We start from the raw sequence: 5,298 nt of genomic DNA, 5'->3' as shown, positions 1-5,298 counted from the left end.
ATTTTTTTGCGGTTCAAAGCTAGGTTAGGAATTAGAATTAAAAAACGTAACTCTTAAAGACAAGACTGGAAAGTTTGGAGTCTGTTGGAGCTACTTAAGTGCAGATATTGTTGCAAGGGTGCAAAGAAAACCTCATTTAGAGAAAACGGGTCCTAAAGTTTTGTATCGTTTCCGTGTGCGCCTGTGTATTTGTCCCGTCTTTAGCCACGGCTGTCTCCCAGAAAAGGAAATGACCATATTTGGATTACAGCTACACGTGGGCACCAAACATGTCCATATTTGTGAATGGATGTGAAAGACGAGGGACCAGCCCCGCGCTGCTGTAGTTCTTTCTTTGATATCTTCGGTTCACTAGCGCAGTGGTTCCCAACCTTTTCTGTCCCACGTACCCCTTAATTTATACTCTGACTCCGAGTACCCTCTAAGTCCAGGATCCTGCCAAAAGTGAGTAACTGTTAAAAATACTAAAAAACATAATTAAAACTAACTTTTCTTTAAAGTAATGTTGAAATTGTACTCAGTTTCAAAGTTTTTTTTAATCTGAGGCAATTCCAAGTACCATCTGCAAAGTGCCGCCTGGTTGGGAAACACTGCGACTAGCGGACTAAACGTCATAAAATAAACTTCGCAAAGGGTGGCTTTGGTCTTTCTAATACTCATTAAAACTAAGATGTCAAGGGAGAAAACTGAAAATCTCAGTGAAAATGTAGTTTGTACCTGCCGTGTCTCGCCTTAAGTAAATATAGGTAAATGATTACACATGTACTTTAATAAATACCTCATGGACAAAGTGCTGTTGTAACTAAAGCATTAGTTATTAGGAAAGTAGCCTGTAGTAGCTCTAAAAATAAGCTGGTTAAGTGCGAAATGGCCATCGCCGCTACAGTATTTTTGACAGGTGCCACGCAGAGGCCCATTAGCCGCGGTTATAATGGCTCTCAGGTAACGTCGGCATTAGCGCTGCACTACGGGGACTGCATTTGATCGGCCGCATGAGAAACCTGTCACTCACTCTGAAGCTGTAGAGAGAGGAACGAAGCTAAAAAAAAAAAGAAAAAAAAAAGAAAATGCAAACAAAGTGAGAAATTTGAAGGAAAAACCTCGCCGTACTTGGCCTCCTCCACACGGGTATTTTCTACAGTTTTATAAGCAGTATCTCTCTTTTTTGGGTCGCACATCTCTACTATTATCCAACCATTACCTCTGTTGAACATAAGCTGAACTCTATAGTGCAATATGGACTGTGGCCAAGACAGTGTTGGTGCTAAACAATATATATGATAAGCAGGACCTACATGTTTACACACACGGACCAGCCAAAACATTATGACCGGCCTCAGCCTCAGGACAGATAAGCTATAATATTTAACTTTGTATATTATGGAACAAGCTTCAACATAGATAGATAGATAGATAGATAGATAGATAGATAGATAGATAGATAGATAGATAGATAGATAGATAGATAGATAGATAGATAGATAGATAGATAGATAGATAGATAGATTGATAGGACATCTTTAATTAACCTATTTAACTTGATCTTAAGGTTAAAAGAGTCAAAAACTATGTAATGTAATGAATAGCTGTATATAAGACTCTTATAGTTATTGTAATCAATAGGACTGGGGCGATATGTCACTTTTGTCACAATACAAAATGTATGTATGATCTCGCAATTTATTCTGAAAAATAATTTTAATACTTAAACCTCAATGAATTGAAAAGGAAAGCACAAGTCAAACTTCTAGCAGCTTCAAACCAAATGTTTATCATGATCACATGTGTGAAATATGTTTTTAGGATGCGCAAAAGCAGATTGAAAGTAGTGGCTGTGATTGTAATTCAAATCAGTCATTCTTTAACTCTTTGTCAATATTTAAGCTGGTATTATTACAGCCACAGTCCCAGCCCATAAAGTTATAAGCATTTGATAAATTCTGTTTTCGGGTCAGTCACCAGCCTCAAAATCATCATTGTGACATGATAATAACCTTAGTATTTAGTTTGAAACATTACAGTAAAGGCATATCAGACAACAACATATCGTCCCAGACCTGGACATCAATACACAGGTCTTTTGTGAATGTACGCCTTCACTTTAAAGCAGTACTAAGTAACTTGTTAACCGTAATAAATGCTTTTCGTAGTCCCTCTGGGGGTCTCTGTCCAGAAAACCATAGTTGCAGCTTTCCCAACACACCTAGAAGAAGCTAGCAGGTTAACGGGCAAATCTAACTGTGGGCTAGCGCCACTTAAACAGTATTTACAGCCAAATTCGAGTGACAAAAATGATCTCCATTGTGTAATTGGGTTGTGGCACAATGTACAATATCCCTTTCTCCCTTTTTCTTTTCCGTAGTATTTACTCTCACGGACAATTAATGATTTAAAAACATGTTACGACACCTGCAGTGGCGCTTATGGCCTCGAGGGGCATGAGTTACTTAGTTCTGCTTTAACATCCTAATTTCTTAATACATGCTTATGAATAGATTTGTTGAATGTAACTTTTAGCACTTAAAAGAAAGGTCTAAGCCAAGATATTTACTTGTTTAAGGAAAATATTGTTTTATCGCTCAAAGAATTATTATCCCCATGATTCAGGCAGTGGTTCCCAAACTGTCGTACGGGTACACCCAGGGGTACGCTGATGACTCAGGGGAAAGTTTAGGGGAATAACTAATGAAAACCTGGGTAGATTTTGACATTTTTAACAATATTTGGGAATGATCTGACTAAAAAATACTGAAAATAAGTCATACTAAACCTCAAATATTTTATATTACTAGTCTGTATTTTTTATGTGGTCTGCCCAGGGAAGTCTAAGTGATTAAGTTCATTTGAATTAATGAAATACTAATATAATTGCGGTGTGCTGCATTCTTTGACAGGGCTTAGAGTCATGTGACTGTTCATACGAAGCCTCAGGGGGCGCATTATTGCAAAACGTTTGGGAACCAAGTCGTAGGGAGATTTGTAAACCGCCTTTCTGCCCCGTGGAAGTGTGGGGCAGAAATAGTCTTAAAAATAGAAATAGAACCGTCTCGCATTGAGGCAGAGGCGTTACCCACTCTGCCACTCCCCCAAACATATATATGAATTAGTTCTAAACCTGGTCGTAAAGTTGTGGCTGGTCAATGCAAACATATTTCCTCTATTTTCAAGATGCAGCACAAAATGATCTCTGGAGTTTGTTTTTATCATTGCCAAAGTACCTCATTCACACTCATATATAAATACCTCCTCATCTACCCTTAACAGGCCAATTACTGCAGGTTTCTCCTTTGTAAATATTCAAAGGACTGAAAAAATGTCTCTGAAAGTCTGTTGTTTTTCGAGGCTACAGGGATTTGTATTTTGAAGGCCTCGACAAATCCTGAATTGGGTGAATTGACAGTGAATGGAGCTATTCAGAGCAGAGCATTGACAAAGACACAGTTGATGAATGATGCTATGAAGAAGAGCAGTCAGTGTAAAGGAAGCTACAGTGGGCCGTGGGGAGGGAGGGAGGGGGGGAGGGGGGGCGGGGGGGGTCAGTGTTGTGAATGAACTTCACCTCATCATCAAAACAGCTTTTAACATTTTCCACGGCGCCACCGGTCGGCCCAGGATCATATACCTCGAAGCAGGATGGACACTATCCTCGTGAAATGTTTGGGAAACATTTCTGCAAGTTTTACACACATACACACACACACACCTACGATTACCTCGGTGGTCCAACGACAGGCATTGTACATCTGTAAGCTACATCGAAGCAGTGAAAGATCGTTTACGAAACCCTTGTGTAAAGTTCTGTGCATCGCTTAGCGCTCAGTCTGTCCTCTGTTGCTCATGTGATTCTTTGATGCAGAAATAAGGCTTAAAGCTTAAAAAAATCTTTTTAAAATAAGAGCCATTCACAAAAGTGAATCAGGTGAAATCAAGACAAATCAATGACTTTTTCAGGATTTCTATTGATGTTTGTGTTTGTCTTTCGGGGATCTTTAAACATGGGAAGTGTTTGTTGATTAAAAAATAATGATGAAAAAAAAACTCTTGCAGCACTATAAAGAACCTTTTTAATGTTTTAGTAAAACTAAATTAATCATAAAATGTACAATCAGCCCTTAGAGTTTTGACAAAGTCAAAGCGGTGACAGTGCCACCTGTCACTCTAATATTTATTAGATCTGATCTCTATGCACACTTGAGTTTGCACTTTGTGTAACTTAGACCTTGATGTTGTTCCCAAAAGTATTTGGCCTAAGATTGTTTTCTCCTTACTACGCCTAAAAGGTGATTTTTAATCTTTGTGTCCCTGCTTTTTTCTTAATGTCTGTAAGTTGAAGCATATGATATTCTGTAGTTTACTGAAGCTTCTCAGAGCCTTTAATTGAGACATGTTTAATATGGACCTTTGTCACCGTCGGATTCAATGAGTGACAGAAAATTTGCCTAAAATTTCACTTTAATGAAGACTTTAAATGAGTGACTCCACCATCCTTCTGGAGTTCACTATAATTTCTGACATGAAATGTCTAATGTTAACGCCTGGTGTGTGGAGCGGCGCTGGTCTCTCTGCGGCCTGAATGGTTTCTGAAACGCACCACAGTCACAGAGAGATAAGCTACACTAACCTGAGATAGTGGCCAGTGCCTCAGATGTAATGGAGGTGCTTCCAGAGGCCGGCTCCGCTCCACTCGATGGGCTTCAGCTGTTTCAGAGAAGTTTGGTGCATCTGTCGAGGAGGACCTTGTACAGTACTGTAAATGTGTGCTTAAAGCCATGTCAGCGCATTGTAACGTACTGTGTTTTGCCTTTTGTTTTTGTTTCATTGGGAGGGAACTTAATTGTTTTTCTACATTAATATTTCTTTAACAAAGGTAAGAATATGAAACAGTCATTTTATAGTCATGATAAAACCATGTGTTTTCTGTAAAAAGCTAAAGGCATGATTTTAACTTTTTCTGAGATCTTAGATGTCGTACTCGATGAATTAATTGAATTTTAAAAATGAGTGATTTCAAAGATTTCTTTCTCCAAATAAAAGTCTTCTATGGCTTCAGGCCAAACCTCGGTCTCTGTCTGCATTTGTGTTTTGTTCATAATGATCGGGAGAATCAGGTAAAGAAGAAAATTAGGGCATGCAAATAAATAATGAGCTAAGTGGACAAAACAAAATAAAACTACAAATGTTTATATATAATCGACGTTCATGAGCTGTAATCTCAATATTCTCTATATTTTGGGGGATATGAAAAAAATACTCCACATTTTCCCCACATTCCTTGACACTGGAGATAAACTCTTTATT

The 5,298-nt window shown here is 38.4% G+C and overlaps 1 long non-coding RNA gene across 1 annotated transcript; it reads left to right on the top strand.

Moving 5' to 3' along the window:
- Positions 1 to 468: 468 nt before the first annotated feature.
- On the top strand, positions 469 to 2,007 carry LOC306960938. The gene is made up of 2 exons (XR_013792731.1): positions 469 to 1,661; positions 1,729 to 2,007. It is a non-coding gene; the product is annotated as an uncharacterized lncRNA (long non-coding RNA).
- The last annotated feature ends 3,291 nt before the right edge of the window (positions 2,008 to 5,298 follow it).

Source organism: Gobius niger (assembly GCF_951799975.1).
Source record: "Gobius niger genome assembly, chromosome: 3".
Classification (NCBI taxonomy): Eukaryota; Metazoa; Chordata; class Actinopteri; order Gobiiformes; family Gobiidae; genus Gobius; species Gobius niger.
This window is presented reverse-complemented; position numbering and strand designations above follow the sequence as displayed.